This window comes from Callithrix jacchus, chromosome 3 (assembly GCF_049354715.1).
Source record: "Callithrix jacchus isolate 240 chromosome 3, calJac240_pri, whole genome shotgun sequence".
Classification (NCBI taxonomy): Eukaryota; Metazoa; Chordata; class Mammalia; order Primates; family Cebidae; genus Callithrix; species Callithrix jacchus.
Genome location: NC_133504.1, coordinates 113,500,239 through 113,523,531, shown reverse-complemented (window position 1 = coordinate 113,523,531; position 23,293 = coordinate 113,500,239).

The following is a 23,293-nucleotide window of genomic DNA, read 5'->3' as shown; positions in this document are numbered from 1 at the left end:
TCTACTCACATTTCAGACTGCTTTCTTGATGACATAAATATTTCCAAGTAGATCATGAAAAACCTTACAAAATATTCAAAAAATTGTGAGAATAAAAGTGTAAAAACCAGATAGTTATCAATGGTTACTGATAAATTTTCAAGTAATTCTGCAAAAGGGAAGCCTTGAAAAGATTTCAGTACCTCTTGGATCAGTGAGGTCCATCATGATCTCTGTCCATTCTTCCTCCTTCACATCTGCTGATTTTGATCATGGCTGCTGTAGAAAGCTATGACTGCAAAATTTCCTGTCTAGAATCTCTGCTTAAAGCATCTGATCTTACTTGCTTTCCTTGCTTCTCTTCCTGACTATGAATTTCCATTTCTAGGCCAAACTGTGGGGAAGTTAACAACCAGCCACTCTTATTTTTATTCTCATCAAGAGTATAATACCTCTCTATTCAGCACTGGAAGCCCTGCCTTATTCCTTGAGGCAATGGCCCCACAAATCCCCCATTCTGACTGTGTTTCATCTTAGCTCTCAGGAATAGTTTCTTCAATGTTTCTCATTTCTACATAACTCAAGGTAGAAAATTATAAATAGAGCCACAATTATTTGCAGATGCTCCTATCAAGGTATGGAGTTTATTTCTCCACCACTTGAGCTCAAGCTGAACATCTGACTTGCTTTGGCCAATAAGTGTAACAGAAGCCTTACTGGGTACGTTTCCATACCAGAACTCAATATATTTGTGTGTGTTTTTGTTCCTGCTATTAATGAATCCTGCCACCATGTGCACAAGCTTAGACTAGAGTGCTGGAGGATGAAAGACCATATTTGATGAAGGTCACAGGCATCCCAGTTGTGCCAGCTGAGGCTATCATAAAGCCTGTGACAGTGTACCACATGGCCATGGATGTATGAGCAAGCCCAGATGAAATCAGCTGAATTCAGTCCAGACCAGTAGAAGTGCCCAGCTGAGCCCAGGTCAAATGACTGATGTATAAAACTGTGAGCTAGATAAAAGGCTCTTGAGGGCCTAGGCACAATGACACCCCAGTAGCAACAAACGTTGAATACTTTGGTTTCTAATATGAATCTTCAAGAAAAGACTTTGGTTTCTAATATGAATCTTCAAGAAGAGACTTTGGTTTCTAATATGAATCTTCAAGAAAAGAAGGCTCTTTGGGGATATGGCTGATTCTAGGACTGTGGGAAAGAATATCTGAGATGATCCTGGAGTCAGAAAGAAAGTTCAGAAGTACTCAAAATAACTTCCAATGATGGGAGTATATTGAATGAACACAGGAACCAACTGAAAGAACTCCCAAGATCTGCAATAATGAAGCTGCAAAAATGAAGTATTAGATTTTCACTGAAAATATAAAATAATTATCGACAAGTATATAATGTTATAAATGACTAAATAAATAAATAAATGGGTGAAAATAGATAAATTTCTCATGCAGAATAATTACAAATAAGGTATTTAGATATTTCACCATGTGTGTGAGCCTGTGTACCACAATAATGCACAAGCCACGTCAAGAGTTCCTTCTATGCTTCCTAAGCTACAAGTCCAGTTGACATCTTCTTCAAAATATGTAAACTACCTACTTCTCTTCATGTCATTAACTACCAACTAGTACAATCCATCATCAACCATCACATGAACAACTGCACAGGCTCCTGACAAGACCACTGGATTCCACTCTTACACCATCACGATTCATCACCCACAGTAACCAAAGAGCTTAGAACACTGCATAAAACCAGTAAAAAAAACTAGCCAACAAAACTGCTTTCAGTGCTATTTACAATAATGCAGTCATGGAATCAACCTAAGTGTCCATCAATGGATAATTGGATGAGGGAAATCTGGGGTGTGTGTGTGTGTGTGTGTGTGTGTGTGTATACATCTTTGTGTGGCACCATCTTTGCATAACTGGTTTCTTCTTGTCATTCACCTTAATTGTCCTTCTTGAGCACTTTTTCCAAAGTAACAGCCCCATCACTGTCTATCACAGAACATTACTTTCTCATTTCTATGGCAGTCCAAGGTTAGTGTTGCCCTCAGCAGAGCAGCTGCTCCTCCATGAGGTCACTCAGGAGCCCAGGCCAATAGCTGCTTTGCCATCATCAGGTGACTTCTAAAGTCACCCTAGGAGGCCACATCCTAATCATCCAAAAGGGTAAAGGACCTGGAGAAACACATGGGACAAGTTTTCATGGGCGAGGCCTGAAAGCAGCACACATCACTTCTACTCACATTCTAATTGTGGGGTTGATGGGAGAGGTAGGTAGAGAACAAACAATAATATATACTAAGAAGATTTTGAAGTAGCTCTGTGACCAACAAAGGCGTCTGATATTTGGTAAAGAGCTAGAATCTCTGACTCTAGAAAACTAGGTCTAGGTACTTGATACATACTTTGTAAACATTGATGGCAATATTTGGGTAACTTAGAAGAGAACAGAAATCTTCAAGTAGGATCTCAATTTAGTTAGGAAAATGCCATCTGCCAAAGCTCCAAATCTCCCACATTTTTTAGCACAATTAAATTAAAAATAGAAGGCACCTTTCTCCCACCTTGAGATCCACAAATCTTTAAGGCTCCAGAATCCTCTTTCCCCATCTGTGGATAAAAACCCATCCACTTCTTAAAATTCCCTACTCAGAAATCAATCACACATTACTTCCACTCACATTCAATTACTGAAAACTAGTCATATGGCTACACATGGGTACAAAGGAGATTGGGAAATGTAGTCCCTAGCTGGGTGGCTTGCTTCCTTTGACAACTCCACACTAGGAAAGGGGAATGAATTTTGTTCCTCCACTAGCCTTTTCTACCACAGTTAATCTCTCCCAAACAGGGCCCACCTATTTATTTCCAACATAGACCCTGTTGCTGGAATTTTTACAGAATAAACTGTTTTGAGCACAGTATCTATCATCTTGCTTCCTGTTATATTTGTATATATCAGATTTTCCTTTGGGACACAGGATGTACATATAAATTTGTCACTTGCTTGCTTAAGATCTTTGAATGAATCCCAGTACTCTTCAAATAAAATGTAATCTCCTTACCATGACCTACAATGTCCTATGGGTTCTACCTCCTGCTGACTCCTCCAACTTAAACTACTACGATTCTCCATTCTCCATTCTTATTTCTCTGCTCTGACCACATAAAGTTCCTTTTAACTTCCTTGGGTGCTCTTTTCCCAGTACCAGAACTTCCCATGTGTTATTCTAGAATGCTTTACCCCAACTCTCCTCATTGTTGATTTATTCCTTCACTTCAAGCTTAAGCCCATCAGTCACAACCTCTTCAGAAAGGCCATCACTGGCCAGCTCTCTAATGGGGCCTTCCACAGTTCCTTTTCATTCCATCTCCCTTTGTTACTTTTTCACAGCAGATGTGTCAATCTGTAAAATATTGTTCGCAGGTCTCCTTGTTCACTTTCATTCTCCTCACTTGAATGTAGTTTCCACGATGGCAAAGACCCCATCTGTCTTTTCACTATCATAACCCTATTGCTTTATATGATGCCCAGTGCATAGTTAGCATTCAATAAATATCTGAAGTGTGAATGAATAAATGGGCTAGTTGAAGCCAATCATACACCTTGGATGGAGTACTTCATCATGACTGCTAAAGAAAAGGTTAGAGAACCTGACACTCTGGCAGAAGCTCAGCAGCGCCATCAATGTAAAGGAAGAGAAAACAAGGGCTCTGCCACTGTACACTGACACCTCTCTGGCGCTGGATTTCAGACAATTAAATAGAACCCATTGGCCAACAATGGGTTTTTGACTTTCTAAAATTTCCATAGAGTTACTCACAGTGCACAGGCTTATAATAAAGGACATATCAGAAATTGTAGAAGTAGTAATGAGGGGGTGTCCAGGGAGATCTGAGTGTTCACCTGTCACAGCAGCTTGAAACCAAAGAGTTCTTCTGCCAACTCTGCATTCACTGGACAGGCTGAAATTAACCTGCTCTGTAAAAGATAAAAATTAAAAGTAAGCTTCTTCCGGGGAAACAGAGAAAAATGTAAACGTAAGGGTCTGGTAGTGGAGGATAGAAATAAAAGGAGTTGATAAACAGAGACAAAAAAATGTTGGCAGGCAAAAAAGGTGCTGTATATTAGCTGCTATAATGTAAAATGGCCCAGTGGAGATCACATAACATCTGCCTTGGTCATTTTTTGCATGTCTACATATTCATGCCCAGCTTTCAGAATTCTCTGGAGGCACTTGAGTATATAGGAAGATGAGTTCCAATAAGCTGCAGCCTCCTGCTTTGCTGAAGGGATACAAAAAAAATCATGCTTTCCTGATTCAACTTCAGTCTCAAGCATTTCTGAGCTCTTACTAACCACTGCAGATTTTAGGTATATGTGAAAGAAAAAATGAAAGATAAAGAAAATATGTAAGTTTGATGAATATACACAAACTGTGTCAGGTCTACATGATATAGGCATCACGAGCCCTGGAATCAGAAGGATTTGGACTCAAATCCTGACTCCACCTCGTATGAGCTATGTGGGCAAGTCATCTACACAGAGCTTTAGTGACTGCTGTAAAATAAGCAGATACATGATGCTGTGAGGAAGAACAATATCTGTGAAATAATGGACATGGAATAATTACTCAATAAATCATATGTTTATTATTCAGAACAATTCAAGAACTCATGAAGTTGTTTATACCAAGTTTTTAGGGGATTTGCCTAAATTATTGGGAGAACTGTTATTAGTTCTTTCCTTGACCTTAGCTTCAGATATGGTTCACAACCATAGAACCTTGTCATGGAACAGTACACTGGTCCAATAAATCACTTCCACCTTTTCAAGCTTCCGTTTATACTGTTCCTCTGTCTGATCTATCCTATGCCCTACCTTGCCTTAAGTCCCATCTTTTCTTCTATCAAAATCTTCCTTATCTTCTAAAGTCTACTTCAAAAGCCAATGTTGTAGTCCAGCTTTGCAGGCTACTCCCAGTTCTTTGATAAACTTCTCTGCAACAATTTTTTCACTTATTTTTGTGTTCCATAAACAATACTAACAACCTGGTAGATGTCAGGGAATTTGATAGATACCTGGGAGATAAAGATGAATAAGACATAGCGCCTATTGTTCTGGTCTAGCAAGGAAGACTAAGAACTGGACAGATGATTGCATTCAAGCCCAATACATGCAATAAAGGTCTTCATATGGGGTTTGGGAGCCCATAGAAGAGGCTCTTATCCAATGGTAGTTACTTACACCTTTGTCTCACAGTTACTTTGATTTTATTTTAATAATAATTTATTGCCAACATAACCATCTTGCATGTTACATTGTGAACTTCTTGAGGATAGATCCTGTCTTACTTGTCTTTGTGTTCCTTTGAAGTCTTGCCCAATATGTTACAAATAATATGTGTCCAATAAATGTGTGTGGATGAACTAAAACCATTATAATGAGCAGTTGTAAACAGATTAGTCTGTCTTGAAGAAGTCATGTTTTATAAAAGGCAATATACACACACACACACACACACACACAGTACAGCAGCTATAATAACTAGGGTATTCAAACTAGATAAACTGAGTTCAAATCCCCATCCCAGTCTTTAATAACTGCTTATATTAAGCAAAGTACTTCATCTCCCTGTGTCTCAATGTCTTCTATTAAAAGGAAATCATAACAATAGTGTCTACCACATATGGTTGTACCCCCTTATCCATGGAGGATATGTCCCAAGGAACCCTGCAGATGCCTGACACTGCGATCACACCAAATCCTATATCTACAGTCGTATGTCGCTTAATGATAGGCATATGTTGCTTAATAATAGGCATATGCCCTGAAAAATGCATTATTAGGCAACTTTGTCATGTTGCAAATATCAGTGTATACTTACACAAACCTAAATGGTATAGCCTACTACACACCCAAGCTATATAGCACAGCCTATTGCTCCCAAGCTATAAATCTATAGCATGCTACTGTAGGGAATTGTAACACAATGGTAAGTATGCATACATCTAAATATGCCTAAACATATCTAAACACAGAAAAATAATGCATCTATCTCTAGGTGATAGAAATTTTTCAGCTGCATTATAATCTTATGGGATCAATGTCATATGTGTGGTCCATTATTGATCAAAACTTTGTTATGGGGTACACGGCTGTACTGTTTCTTTTTATGTGATAATTGAGACAGCTACTCAGTGACTAACAGGCAGGTAGCATATGCAGCATGGTTATGCTGAACAAAGGGCTGATTCACATCCTGAGAGAGATGGAGCAGGACAGAGCAGGGGTTTATCACATTACTCAGAATGATGTGCAATGTGAAACTGATGAATTATTTATTTCTAAATTTTTTTTATTTAAAATTTTTGGACCCTGGTTAACCAAGGGTAACTGACACAGGGTAAGGGAGGACTACTGTAGGTTGCTATAAAAATTGAGTCGGTTGGTATACTCATTAAAAATACTTTAGAAAAGTGCCTTAACGGTAGCTATTTAGGTAACCATTTAGGCTACTTAGGAAGAGGAGCTATTATCTCCTATTACTAAACAGAAAGCCTTCACTTCTGTAGAACAGAGACTACTGCAGGCAGAGTTTAAATTCCATAGATAAAACACAGTTTCAAGTCTGGCTGCAATGACAGTCTATTACAAACCCAGAAAACTGCTGACTTGTAATGTTTTACAAGCCATACCTCTGCCTTTTCTGATCACAGTAGATAATATGACGCCATCTCAGGAAAGTCCAATTTGAAATCGTTACTTCTATTCATTCACTATATCAATGGGAAAAACCTCAGGCTGGGTGCGTTGGCTCATGCCTGTAATCCCAACACTTTGGGAGGCTGAGGCAGGTGGATCACTTGAAGTCAGGAGTTCGAGACTAGCCTGACCAACATGGAGAAACCCTATCTCTACTAAACATACAAAATTAGCCAGGTATGGTGGTACGTGTCTGTAATCCAGGAAAATGAGGCAGGAGAATCACTTGAATCTGGGAGGTGGAGGTTGCAGTGAGCCAGGATTGTGCCATTGCACTCTAGCCCGGGCAACAAGAGTGAAACTCCATCTCAAAAAACAAACAAAATAATAATAATAATAAATGAAATATGGCTGTATACTATGCTTCTGTATAATGTACTTTACATATATTATTTCCAGTCTTTAGAACAAACTCGAGTTAGATATTATTGTATCCATTCTATAGATGATAAAATTGAGGCTCAGGCAGATCAAGTTACTCACCCAAAGGTCCTATTATGACTAAGTAGCTTGACACTCTGCAGCACAAGAATCTTATCCCAGTCCTTTCACTCCTGACATTAGAGTGTAACTAGGTTTAGTTTCTTCTTGGCTTCATCATTCTTGATCTGCTTATTCAGCAACACTGAAGAAGATGAAAGTTCCAGAGAGAAGTAATTAAATTTGAGCATGGAAAACACTTTGACATATAATTTCAACAATTTAGTGTGAGTCAAGGTGGAGACAGAATTTCAAACACTCATCTGATCCCAGTCCCATCTCTCAGACAGTTCTATAGAAAAGTTGACTGACATGTGGCTGCTGGTCCTATTTTCTAAGATTTGTAGTCATACACATTTCAGGGCCTCTGTTTGTGAATTTCAATATTTAGGAGCCATTAAATCTAGTTTATCCTTTTTTATATATTCAAACTTTCTTCACATACTTAATTCATTAGCTTTTATTCTGTCCTCTACAGATTTAGAGAACAGCTTGTCTTTGCCATCTTTATAATTATCCTTCATATGGTCTAAAGCAACACTGTCCAAGAGAAATATACTGTGAGCCACATATGTAATTTTAAATTAACTAGTAGTCACACTTTTGAAAAGGAAAATTAAACAGGTTAGATTAACTCTAATAATGTATTCATTTCCTTTGGATACTGCAACAAATCACCACAAACTTGAGGGCTTAAAACAACAATATATGTATTCACTTGGAGTTCTGGAAGCCAGAAGTGCAATGTCAGTACTACTAGGCTGAAATCAAAATGTCAGCAGGGCTGCACTTTCTCCAGATGCTTTAGGAAGAATCCTTCATTGACTTTTCCAGCTTCTGATGGCTGCTGTCATTCCTTGGCTTGTGGCCACATCACTCATCTCTGCCTCCACTTCACTTCACTTTCTCCTCCGTATGTGTCTGACTGCCTCTACCTTCCTCTTATAAGGATACATGTGGCTGCACTTAGGGTCCACTTGGATAATCCAGAATCATTTCCCCAACTGAAGGTTCTTCACTGTCTTCATGTCTTCAAAAATTATTTTTCTAAGTAGTGTAACAGCTTAAGTTCCAAGGATTAAAATCTGTTATCTTTGGGGGTCATTATTCAAACTACTACAAAAAATATATTTTATTTGACCCAATATATCCAAGATGTTACTTCAATATGTAGTCAACATTCTATACCAACTTTTCTAAATCTAGTGTGACTTTTGATGCTTACAAAAAATCTCAATTGGAATTAGTCATATTTCAAGATGGACAGCAACACAATAATAGTGGGGGACTGCAATGCTCTGCTGAAAGCACTAGATAGATCATCAAGACAGAAAGTCAACAAGGAAACAATGGACTTAAACTATACCCTAGAACAAATGAACGTAACAGATATTTACAGAAGCTTCTTCCCAAAAACTGCAGCATGTACATTCTTTTTACCAGCATATGGAACATTCTCCAAGATAGACCATATAATTAGCCACAAAACAAGTCTCAATAAATTTAAGAAAATGGAAATCATATCAAGTACCTTCTCAGACTACAGTGGAAAAAAACTGTAAATCAATTTCAAAAGAAATTCTCAAAACTATACAAATCTATGGAAATTAAATAATCTGCTCTGGAATAATTTGGGGGTTAGGGAAATCAAGACGGAAATTCAAAAATTTTTTGAAATGAATAATAATAGTAACACAACTTATCAAAACCTCTAGGATACAGTAAAAGTGGTGCTAAGAGGAAAGTTCATAGCATTAAATGCCTACATCAAAAAGTCTGAAAAAGCACCAAGTGACAACCTAATGTCACACTTCAAGGAACTGGAAAAAAAACAAGAACAATCCAAACCCAACAGAAGAAAAGAAATAACAATGATCACAGCAGAATTAGATGAAATTGAAACAAAAAAGTACCAAAGGTAAATGAAACAAAAAGCCGGTTTTTTGAAAAGGTAAACCAAATTGATAGATCCTTAGTGAGATAAACCAAACAAAGAATAGAGAAGCTCCAAATAAGCTCAATTAGAAATGAAATTGGAGGAGGAGGAAGGAAAGATGGCAAATAGTGACAGTACCCCTCTGCAGCTCCCAGTGAGACCAATGCAGAAGGTAGGTGATTTCTGCATTTCCAACTGAAGTATCTGGTTCATCTCACTGGGACTGGTTAGACAGTATGTGCAGCCCACAGAGGGCAAGCAGAAGCAGGGTGTGGTGTCACCTCATCCAGGAAGCACAAGGGGGTTAGGGAACTCCCTCCCCTAGCCAAGGGAAGCTGTGGGGGACAGTGCTATCCAGTCCAGATGCTATGCTTTTCTGATGGTCTTCACAAACCACAGACCAGGAGATTCCTTCTGGTGCCTACACCACCTGGGTTTCAAGCACAAAACTGAGTGGTCATTTGGGCAGACTCCAAGCTAGCTACAGGAGTTTTTTTTCATACCCCAGTATGAATGCAAGTGAGACAGAACTGTTCACTGCCCTGGAAGCCAGAGAGCTGAGTGGTCTTGCTCAGCAGATCCCACCCCCACAGAGCCTGACAAGCTAAAATACACTGGCTCAAAATTCTTGCTGCTGGCACAGCAGTCTAAAGTCAACCTGGGATACTTCAGCTTGGTGGAGAGATGGGTGTCTGCCATTACTGAGACTTGAGTATGCAATTTTCCCCTCATAGTGTAAACAAAGCCACCAGGAAGCTCAAACTCAGTGCAGAACCCATGGCAGCACGGCAAAGCCACTGTAGCCAAACTGTCTCTTTAAATTTGTCCTCTCTGGGCAGGAACTCTCTGAAAGAAAGGCAGCAGCCCTAGTCAGGGGCTTACAGATAAAACTCACATCTCCATGGGATGGAGTACCTGGGGGAAGGGGAGGCTGTAGATACAACTTCAGCAGACTTATATGTTCCTGCCTGCTGGGTCTAAAGAGAGCAGCAGATCTCCTAGTACAGTGCTTGAGTTCTGCCAAGGGACAGACTACCTCCTCAAGTGCAACTCTAATCCCCATGCCTCCTGATTGTGAGACATCTCTGAGCAGAGGTCAACAGACACCTCATAAAGAAAAGCTCTGGCTGGCATCTGGTGGACGATCCTCTGGAATGAAGCGTCCAAAGGAAGGAACAGGCAGCAATCTTTGCTGTTTTGCAGCCTCTACTGGTGCTATCCAGGCAAACAGGGTCTGGAGTGGACCTCCATCAAACTCCAGCAGGCCTACAGAAGAGGGGCCTGACTGTTAGAAGAAAAACCAGCAAACAGAAAAGAATAACATCAACATCAACAAAAAGAACACCCATGTAAAAACCCCATCCAAAGGTCACCAACATCAAAGACCAAAGGTAGACAAATGATGAGGAAAACCAGTGCCAAGTGGCTGAAAATTCCAAAAACCAGAATGCCTCTTCTCTTCCAAAGGATCACAACCCCTTGCCAGCAAAGGAACAAAACTGGATGGAGAATGAATTTGACGAATTGACAGAAGTAGGCTTCAGAAGGTGGGTAATAACAAACTCCTTTGAGCTAAAAGAGTATGTTCTAACCTAGTGCAAAAAAGCTAAGAACCTTAAAAAACCCTTAAAATAATTGTTACCTAAAATAACCAGTGTAGAGAAGAAAGTAAATGACCTGATGGAGTTGAAAAATACAGCATGAGAACTTCATAAAGCATATACAAGTATCAAACAGCTGAATTGATCAAGCAAAAGAAGAGATATCAGAGATTGAAGATAAACTTAATGAAATAAAGCATGAAGATAAGATTAGAGAAAAAAAGAATGAAAAAGAACAAGCAAAGCCTCCAAGAAATATGGGACTACAAGAAAAGACCAAACCTATATTTGATTGGTGTGCTTAAAAGTGAAAGGGACAGTGGAACCAAGTTGGAGAAAACTCTACAGAATATTATCCATAAGAATTTCCTCAGCCTAGCAAAACAGGCCAACATTCAAACTCTGGAAATACTAGAATACCACAAATATACTCCTTGAGAAGAGCAACCTTAAGACACATAACCAACAGATTCACCAAGGTTGAATTGAAGGAAAATTTATTAAGGGCAGCCAGAGAGAAAGGTAGGGTAACTCACAAAGGGAAGCCCATCAGTCTAACAGCATATCTCTCTGCAGAAGCCCTACAAGCCAGAAGATAGTGGCGGGGGGGGGGGCAATATTCAACATTTTTTTAAAAAGAATTTTCAACCCAGAATTTCATATCCAGCCAACTAAGTTGCACAAGCAAAGGAGAAATAAAATGCTTTATAGACAAGCAAAAACTGAGAGATTTTGTCACCACCAGGCCTTTTTTACAAGAGCTTCTGAAAAAAGCATTAAATATGGAAAGGAAAAACCAGTATGAGACACTGCAAAAAAAAAAAAATGTAAAGACCATCAACATTATGAAGAAACTGCATCAACTAATGGGCAAAATAACCAGCTAGCATCAAATAACAGGATCAAATTCACATATATCAATATTAACCCTAGATGTAAATGGTTAAATGCCCCAATTAAAAAACACAGGCTGGCAAATTGGATAAAAAGTCAAGACCTTTACTGATGTGCTATATTCAGGAGACCAATCTCACATACAGAGACATACATAGGCTCAAAATAAAGAGATGGAGGAATATTTACCAAGCAAATAGAAAACAAATAAAAAGCAGGGGTTGCAATCCTAGTCTCTGACAAAACAGATTTTAAACCAACAAAGATCAAAAAAGACAAAGAAGGGCATTACATAATGATAAAGGGATCAATGCAACAAAAAGAGCTAAGTATCCAAAATATATATGCATCAATACAAGGGCACCCAGATGCATCTAGCAAGTTCTTAGATGCCTGAAAAGAGACTTAGACTCCCACACAATAATAGTGGGAGACTTTAACAATGCACTTTCAGTATTAGACAGATGAATGAGATAGAAAATTTACAAGGATATTCAAGACTTGAACTCAGCTCTGGACCAAGCAGACATAATAGACATCCATAGAATGTTCCACCACAAGTCAACAGAATATACATTCTTCTAAGCACCACATCACACTTACTCTAAAATTGACCATGGAGATAAAACACTCCTCGGCAAATGCAAAAGAATGGAAATTATATCAAACAGTCTCTCAGACAACTTTGCAATCTAATTAGAACTCAGGATTAAGAAACTCACTCAAGGAGTGGGGGAACCAAGATGGCCAAAAGGAAGCTTCTCCAGAGTGCAGCTCCCACCAAGTGAGATACAAAACCATAGCAATAACCACATCTCTGAGCGAGGTACTGGGTTGGTCCCAAAAGGACTAGCTGAACAGCAGGATTAACCCCAAATAAGGTGGTAAAAGCAGCCCAAAGGAGATGCCAAAGCAAGGCACTGCCCCACCTGGAAAGTAACACTAGTATCTGGCATGGAAAATCAGCGAGGCATCACCCACTTGGTACCCCAAATCAGATACAGCTTATCTTCGGCAGCACAAAGATTGGGAAAATGCCACCTGGCCAGGGTTGCAGAACTGGATGACAGCCCAGGCTGGCAGCTCCAGCCAGATCAGTGCCTTGTCAGTGTAAACCAGGGCGGCAACTTGAACTAACACCGAGAAAGCTTGCAAAAAGGAACTACCCATCCCACAGAAGGGAGAGTTGAAAGCAGGGAGAGGGATACAGCCAGATAGGCTCCCCCCAAACAAGATCCAGCAACCAGAATCCCTCTCCAGGGAGAGTTTCAGAGTTAACACAGATGGAGCTCCATCTGGGAGCAGCAGGCTTGGCAGAGGGAAAGAAGCCTGCCATTAGAAATGTGGGGCTAATCCAATCAGCATAAGTGGAAACCAGGCAAAGAATAAACAGCAGCTTGGCTGAGATTGAGGCAGCCCAGCAGCACCTCCACAGGCCAACAATATGTAGACTGTCTCAAGTGTCACCCTGATACATGCGTTTAAAAAAAAAAGTCTCATACAGGAGAAATAACCCCACTTTTAATAGAAAGGACCTCAAATCAGAGAAGATGGGAAGAAACCAGTGCAAAAAGGACAAAAACATTAAAGTCCAGAATGCCTCTCCTCTCCAGAGAGATCACAATGACTCACCAGCAAGGCAACAAAACAGATGAGAAAATGATTTTGACCAGCTGACAGAAGCAGGCTTCAGAAGATGGGTAATAACAAACTTCTCTGAGCTAAAAAACAAAACAAAACAAAACAAAAATACTTGTTTTAACCCAATGCAAAGAAGCTAAGAACCTTGAAAAAAGATTAGACAAAATGCTAACTAGAATAACCAGCCTAGAGAAAAACATAAACTACTTGATGGAGCTGAAAAACACAGCACAAAAACTTTGTGAAGCATACACAAGTTTCAATAGCCGAATCAATGAAGCAGAAGAAAAGATATCAGAGATTGAAGATCAACTCAACAAAATAAAATGAGAAGGCAATAAAAGAGAAAAAAAGAGTAAAAAGAAATGAAAAAACCTCCAGGAAATATGGAATTATGTAAAAAGACCTAATCTACACTTGATTCGTGTGCCTGAATAGAATGGGGAAAATGAATCCAAGCGGGAAAGCACTCTTCATGCTACTATCCAGGAGAACTTTCCCAACCTGGAAAAGCAGGCCAACATTCAAATACAGGAACTACAAAGAATACCACAGACATACTCATCAAGAAGAGCAACCCCAAGGCACATAATCATCAGATTCACCAAGGTTGAAACGAAAGAAAAAATACTGAGGGCAGCCAGAGAGAAAGGTTGGGTCACCCACAAAGGAAAGCACATCAGACTCACAGCAGATCTCTTGGCAGAAACCCTACATGCCAGAGGAGAGTGGGGGCCAATATTCAACATCCTTAAAGAAAAGAACTTGCAAGCCAGAATCTCATATCCAGCCAAACTAAGCTTCATAAGTGAAGGAGAAAAATCATCCTTTACAGATAAGCAATTACTGAGAGATTTCATTGCCACCAGAGCTGCCCTACAAGAGCTCCTGAAGGAAGCACTAAACACAGAAAAAAACATCCAGTATGAGTCACTGCAAAAGACCAATGATGCCATGAGGCAATTGCATCAACCAAAGGGCAAAACAAACAACCAGTAACATAATGACAGGATCAAATTCACACATAACATTAATATTAAATGTAAATGGCCTAAATGCCTCAATCAAAAGACACAGACTGGCAACTGGGTAAAAAGTCAAGACCCATCGGTGTGCTGTATTCAGGAGACCAATATCACATACAAAGACACACATAGACTCAAAATAAACAGATGAAGGAAGATCTATCAAGCAAACAGAGAGCAAAAAAAGCAGGAGTCTCAATTCTAGTCTCTGATAAAATGGACTATAAACCAACAAAGATCAAAAGAGAAAAAGAAGGGCATTACATAATGGTAAATGGTTCAATACAATGAGAAAAGCTAACTATACTAAATTTATATGCACCCAATAAAGGAGCACCCAGATACATAAAGTAAGTTCTTAATGAACTACAAAGAGACTTAGACTCCCACACAATAATAGTGGGAGACTTAAACACTCCACTGTCAACATTAGACAGATCAACGAGACAAAAAATCAACAAGGATATCCAGGACTTCTATGCAGAACTGCAACAAGCAGACTTAATATATGTCTACAGACCTCTCCACCCCAAAGCCACAGAATATACTTTCTTCTCAGTACCACATAACACTTATTCTAAAATAGACTGCATCATTGGAAGTAAATCAGTCCTTAGCAAATGCAAAAGAATGGAAATCATAACAGTCTCTCAGACCACAGGGCAATCAAATTCGATCTCGGGATTATAAAACTAAGTCAAAACTGCACAACTTCATGGAAACTGAACAACTGGCTCCTGAATGTCGACTGGATAAACAACGAAATGAAGGCAGAAATAAAGATGTTTTTCAAAACCAATGAGAATGAAGACACACCATACCAGAATCTCTGGGACACACTCAAAGCAGTGTCTAGAGGGAAATTTATAGCAACAAATGCCCACATGAGAAATGAGGAGAGATCTAAAATTGACACCCTATCATCGAAATTGAAAGAGCTAGAGGAGCAAGACAAAAAAAAACTCAAAAGCTAGCAGAAGACAAGAAATAACTAAGATCAGAGCAGAACTGAAGGAGATGGAAACACACAAAAAAAAAATCAAAAATTCAATAAATCCAAGAGCTGGTTTTTTGAAAAGATCAACAAAATAGACAACTAGCCAGATGAATAAAAGAGAAAAGAGAGAAGAATCAAATAGATTCAATACAAGATGATACAGAGATATCACTGCTGATCAAACAGAAATACAAACTACCATCAGAGATTACTACAAACAACTCTATGCACATAAACCAGTAAACTTGGAGGAAATAAATAAATTCCTGGACACATGAACCCTCTCAAGACTAAACCAGGAAGAACTTGAAACTATGAAAAGACAAATAACAAGGGCTGAAGTTGAGGCAGCAATGAATAGGCTACCAACTAAAAAAAGCCCAAGTCCACAGCCAAATTCTACCAGAAGTACAAAGAAGAGCTGGTATCACTCCTTCTAAAACTATTCCAAACAATACAAAAAGAGGATATCCTCCCCAACTCATTTTATAAGATCAACATAATTCTGATACCAAAACCCAGCAGAGACTCAACAAAAAAAAGAAAACTTCAGGCCAATATCCATGATGAACATAGATGTAAAAATCTGCAATAAAATACTGGCAAACTGATTGAAACAGCACATCAAAAAGCTTATCCATCACAATCAAGTAGGCTTTATCCGGGGATGCAAGGCTGGTTCAACATACCCAAGTCCATAAACATAATCCACCACATAAACAGAACCAAAGACAAAAATCATATGCTTATCTTAATAGATGCAGAAAAGGTCTTTGACAAAATGCAACAGCCTTTAGATGCTAAAAATCTCAATAAACTAGGTATTGATGGAACATATCACAAAATAATAAAAGCTATTTATAAAAAACCAACAGCCAATATCATACTGAATGGGCAAAAACTGGAAGCATTCCCTTTGAAATCTGGCACCAGACAAGGATGCCCTCTCTCATCACTTTTATTCAATATAGTATTGGAAGTTTTAGCCAGAGCAATCAGGCAAGAAAAAGAAATAAAGGTTATTCAGTTAGGAAAGGAGGAAGTCAAATTGTCTCTATTTTCAGACAATACGATTGTATATTTAGAAGACCCCATCCTTTCCTCCCAAACTCTCCTTAAGCTGGTAAGCAACTTCAGCAAAGTCTCAGGATACAAAATCAAAGCGAAGAAATCACAAGCATTCCTATACACCAATAACAGACAAACTGGCAAATCAAGAGCAAACTCCCATTTGCAACTGCTACAAGAAGAATAAAATACCTAAGAATACAACTAATAAAGCATGTAAAGGACCTCTTCAAGGAGAACTATAAACTACTGCTCAAGGAAATAAGAAAAGACACAAACAGATGGAAAAACTTTCCATGCTCATGGTTAGAAAGAATCAATATTGCAAAAATGGCCATACTGCCCAAAGTAATTTATAAATTTACTGCTATCCCCATCAAACTACCAATGACCTTCTTCACAGAACTGGAAATAAGCACTTTAAACTTCATATGGAACCAAAAGAAAGCCCACATAGCCAAGACAATCCTAGGCAAAAAAGCTGGTGGCATCACACTGCTGGACTTCAAGCTATACTACAAGGCAACAGTAATCAAAACAGCATGGTACTGGTATCAAAACAGAGACATAGACCAATGGAACAGAAAAGAGACCTCCAGAGCAACACCACATATCTTTAACCATCTAAGCTTTGACAAACCTGACAAAAACAAGTAATGGGAAAAGGATCCCCTGTTTAATAAATGGTGTTGGGAAAATTGGCTAGCAATGTGCAGAAAGCAGAAACGGACCCCTTCCTGATACCTTACACTAAAATTAACTCCAGATGGATTAAGGACTTAAACATAAGACCTAACACCATAAAAACTTTAGAAGAAAACCTAGGCAAAACCATCCATGTCATAGGCATAGGCAAGGACTTCATGATTAAAACACCAAAAGCAATGGCAAAAAAAGCCAACAAATGGAATCTAATTAAAATTCAGAGCTTCTATACAGCAAAAGAAACAATCATTAGAGTGCACTGGCAACCAACAGAATGGGAAAAAAACTGTTGCAATCTACCCATCTGACAAGGGCTAATATCCAGAATCTACGAAGAACTAAAACAGATTTACAAGAAAAAAACAAACCCATCCAAAGTGGGCAAAGGATATGAACAGACACTTTTCGAAAGAAGACATATATGAAGCCAACAAACACATGAAAAAGTGTTCATCCTCACTAGCCATTAGAGAAATGCAAAACCACATTGAGGTACCATCTCACACCCGTTAGAATGACGATCATTAAAAAATCTGGAGACAACAGATTCTGGAAAGGATATGGAGAAATAGGAACACTTTTACACTGTTGGTGGGAGTGTAAATTAGTTCAACCATTGTGTAAGACAGTGTGGTGATTCCTCAAGGATCTAGAAATAGAAATTCCATTTGACCCAGCAATCCCATTATGGGGTATATACCCAAAAAACTATAAATCATTCTATTATAGAGACACATGCACATGCATGTTCATTGTGGCACTGTTTACAATAGCAAAGACCTGGAACCAACCCAAATGCCATCAATGATAGACTGGAGAAAGAAAATGTGGCACATATACACCATGGAATATTATGCAGCCATAAAAAATCATGAGTTTGTGTCCTTTGTAGGGACATGGATGAACCTGGAAACCATTATTCTCAGTAAACTGACAAAAGAATGGAAAATCAAACACTGCATGTTCTGATTCATAAAAGGATGTTAAACAAGGGGAACATATGGACACAGAGAGGGGAGCATCACACACTGGGGTCTGTTATGTGGGGCTAGGGGAGGGATAGTGGGAGGGAGGGTGGGGAGGGATAGTGGGAGGGAGGGTGAGGAGGGATAACGTGGGGAGAAATGTCAGGTATTGGTGATGGGAGGTAAGGTGGCAGCAAACCACCTAGCCATGAATGTACCTATGCAACAATCTTGCATGATCTGCACATGTACCCCAGAATCTAAAGTACAATAAATTTAAAAAAAGAAACTCACTCAAAACTGCACAACTATGGGGAGCTGAACAAACTGCTCCTGAATGACTACTGGGTAAATAAAAAAATTAAGGCAGAAATAAATAAGTTATTTGAAGCCAATTAGAACAAAAACACAGCATACCAGAATCTCTGCAACACAGCTAAAGCAGTGTTGAGCTGGAAATTTATAGCACTAAATGCTCACAGGGGAAAGCAGCAAAGATCTAAAATCAACACCCTAACATCATGATTAAAAAACTAGAGAAGCAAGGGCAAACAAATTCAAAACCTAGCAGAAGACAAGAAATAACTAAGATCAGAGCAGAACTGAAGGAAGTAGAGACAAAACAAAAAACCCTTCAGAAAGTCAGTGAATCCAGGAACTGGTTTTTTTTTTAAAGATTAATGAAATAGATAGACCATAGCCAGACTCATAAGGAAGAAAAGGGAGAAGAATCAAATGGATACAATAAAGAATGATAAAGGGGATATCCACCACTGATCCCACAGAAATACAAACTACTCTTAGAGAATAGTATGAACACCTCTACACAAACACATAAGAAAAGCTAGAAGAAATGGATAAATTCCTGGACATACACACAGTTCTAAGACTAAACCAGGAAGAAGGTGAATCCTTGAATAGGCCAATAACAAGAAAGTAATTTACAGTCCACCAACCAAACAAAGCCCAGGACCAGGCAGATTCACAGCCAAATTCTACCAGAGATAACAAAGAGGAGCTAGTACCATTTCTTCTGAAACTACTCCAAACAAGAGAAACAGGACTCCTCCCTAACTCATTTTATGAGGCCAGCATCATTTTGATATCAAAACCTGGCAGAGGCAAAACAAAAAAAGATTTCAGGCCAATATCTCTGATGAACATTGATGCAAAAATCCTCAATAAAATAGTAGGAATCCAGCAGCACATTAAAAAGCTTATCCACCATGATCAAGTAGGCTTCATCCCTAGGATGCAAGGCTGGTTCAACACACACAAATCGATCAACATAATCCATCACATAGCCAGAACCAATGACAAAAAACATATGATTATGTCAATAGATGCAGAAAAGGCCTTCAATATAATTCAACTCCCCTTCCTGCTGAAAACACTGAATAAACTAGGTATTGATGGAACATATCTGAAAATAATAAGAGCCTTTTATGACAGACCCACAGCCAATATCATATCATACTGAATGGGCAAAAGCTGGTAGCATTCCTCTTGAAAACAGCCACAAGACAAGAATGCCCTCTCTCACCAGTCCTAGTCAACACAGTGTTGGAAGTTCTGGCCAGGGCAATCAGGCAAGAGAAAGAAATAAAGAGTATTCAAAAAGGAAGAGAGGAAGTCAATTTGTCTCTGTTTGCAGATGACATGATTGTATATTTAGACAACCCCACCATCTCAGGCCAAAATCTCCTTAAGCTGATAAGCAATTTTGGCAAAATCCAAAAATACAGTATCAATGTGCAAAAATCACAAACATTTCTATACACCAGTAATAGATAAACAGAGAGCCAAATCATGAGTAAACTCCCAATCACACTTGCTACAATGAAAATAAAATACCTAGGAATACAACTTGCAAGGAATGTGAAGGACCTCTTCAAGAAGAACTACAAACCGCTGCTCAAGGAAATAAGAGAGGACACAAACAAATGGAAAAACACTGCATGGTCATGGATAGGAAGAATCAATATTGTGAAAATGGCCATATACCCCAAAGTAATTTGCAGATTCAATGCTATCCCCATCAAGCTACCACTGACTTTTTTCACAGAACTAGAAATAACTACTTTAAATTTCATATAGAACCAAAAAGAAAAAATCCTACATAGCCAAGACAATCCTAAGCAAAACGAACAAAGGTGGAGGCATTACACAACCTGACTTCAAACTATACTATGGGGCTATAGTAACCAAAACAGTGAGATACTGGTACCAAAACAGATATATAGACCAATGGAAAAGAACAGAGGCCTCAGAAATAACACCACACATCTACAACTATCTGATCTTCGAAAAACACGACAAAAACAAGCCATGGGAAAAGTATTCCCTATTTAATAAATGGTGTTGAGAAAACTGGCTAGCCATATACAGAAAACCGAAACTGGCCCCCTTCCTTACACCTCATACAAAAATTAACTCAAGATGGATTAAGCACTTAAACATAAGACCTAAAACCATAAACACCCTATAAGAAAACCTAGGCAATACCATTCAGGATATAGGCATGGGCAAAGACTTCATTACTAAAACAGCAAAAGCAACAGCAACAAAAGCCAACATTGACAAATGGGATCTAATTAAACTAAAGGGCTTCTGCACAGCAAAAGTGACTATCATCAGAGTAAACAGGCAACCTACATAATGGGAGAAAAAGTTTGCAATCTTTCCATCTGACAAAGGGCTAATATTCAGAATTTACAAGGAACTTCAACAAACTTACAAGAAAACAACAACCCCATCTAAAAGTAGGTGAAGGATATTAACAGACACTTCTGAAAAGAAGACATTTATGAGGCCAACAAACATATGTAAAAAAGGTAATCATCACTGGTCATTAGGGAAATGCAAATCAAAACCACAGTGAGATACCATCTCAAGCCAGTTAGAACAGCAATCATTAAAAAGTCAGGAAACAACAGATGCTGGAGAGGATGTAGAGAAATAGAAACGCTTTTACACTGTTGGTGGAAGTGTAAATTAGTTCAACCATTGAGAAAGACAGTGTGGCGATTCCTCAAGGATCTAGAACCAGAGATACCATTTGACCCAGCAAACCCATTACTAGGCATATACCCAAAGGAATATAAATCATCTGTTATAAAGACACATGCACATGTATGTTTACTGAAGCACTAATCACGATAACAAAGACTTGGAACCAACTCAAATGTCCATCAACGATAGACTGGATAAAGAAAATGTGGCACATATACACCATGGAATATTATGCAGCCATAAAAAAATGAGTTAATGTGCTTTGCAGGGACATGGATGACGCTGGAAACTATCATTCTCAGCAAACTAACAAAGGAACAGAAAACCGAACACCACATGCTCTCATTCATAAGTGGGAGTTGAACAATGAAAACAAGGGCACAGGGAAGGGAACATCACACACTGTGGTCTGTCGGGGGGTTGGGGATAAGGGGAGGAATGGCATTAGGAGAAATACCTAATGTAGATAATGAGTTGATGGGTGCAGCAAACCACCATGGGACATATATATCTATATAACAAACCTGCACATTCTGCACATGTATCCCAGAACTTAAAGTACAATCAAAAATTAAAAAATAAAGAAATGAAATTGGCGATATTAAAACTGATACCTCAGAAATACAAAGGGTTATTCATGTCTATTATGAACACCTTATACACACAAAATAGGAAATCTAAAGGAGATGGATAAATTCCTGGAATTATACAAGCCTCCTAGATTAAACCAAGAAGAAATAGAGACCCTGAACAGACCAGTAACAAGCAGTGATACTTAAAATCAATTTTTTAAAACACCAACAACAACAAAAAACCCAGGACCCAATGGATTCACAGCTAATTCTATCAAACATTCAAAGAAGAATTGGTACTAATCCTTACTGACACTTTTCCAAAAGATACAAAAAGAGAGAATCCACCCTAAATCATTCTGTGAAGCTCTAATACCAAACACCAAATACCAAAACCAGGAAGAGACTTAACAATGAAAGAAAACTATAGACCAATATCTCTGATGAACGTAGATGTAAATATCCTTAAAAAATTACTAGCTAACCAAATCCAACAGCATATCAGAAAGATATGATCATGATCAAGTGGATTTCATGCTGGGATGCAGGGATGGTTTAATATATGCAAGTCAATAAATGTGATATATCACATAAATCAAGTTAAAAACAAAATCATATGATCATCTCAATAGATGCAAAAATGCATCTGATAAAATCCAGCATTCCTTTATGAAAAATTCCTTCAGCAAAACAGGCAAAGGAGGGACACACCTCAAAGTAATTAAAGCCATATATGACAAACCCACAGCCAACATCATACTAAATAGGGAAGAGTTAAAAGCACTCCCCCTGAGAACTGGAACAAGACAAGGATGCCCACTTTCACCCCTTTTATTCAGCATAATACTGGAAATGCTAGTCAGAGCAATCAGACAAGAGAAAGAAATAAAGGACATCTGAATTTTAAAGGAGGAAGTCAGATTGAGTGTTGTTCACTGATGATATGATCATATGCCTAGAAAACCTTAAAGACTCATCCAAAAGGCTCCGAGATCTGATAAATGAATTCAGTACCCAGAATAAAGAACCCAGAAATAAAGTCAAATACTTCTAGATAACTGATATTTGACAAAGCATATAGAAACATAAATTGGGGATTGGCCACCCTATGCAATAATTGGTGCTGGGAAAACTGGCAAGCTACATGTAGAAGAATGAAACTGGAGCCTAATCTCTCACCATATACAAAAATTGCCTCAAAATGAATCAAAGGCTTAAATCTAAGACCCAAAACCATAAAAATTCTAGATGATAATGTTGGAAAAATTCATCTGGACATTGGCTTAGGCAAAGAATTTATGACTAAGTTCCCAAAAGCAAATGCAACAAAAACAAAAATAAATAAATGGGACCTACTTAAACTAAAAAGCTTCTGCACAGCAAAAGAAATAATCAGCAGAGTAATCAGACAACTCACAGAATAAGAGAAAATATTTGCAAGCTATGCATCCAACAAAAGACTACCCAGAATCCATAAGGAACTCAAATAAATTAGCAAGATAAAGTCAAATAATCCCACAAAAAGTGGGCAAAGGACATGAATAGACAATTATTTTTAAAGATATACAAATGGCAAACAAACATATGAAACAATGCTCAACATCACTAAGTATCATGAAAATACAG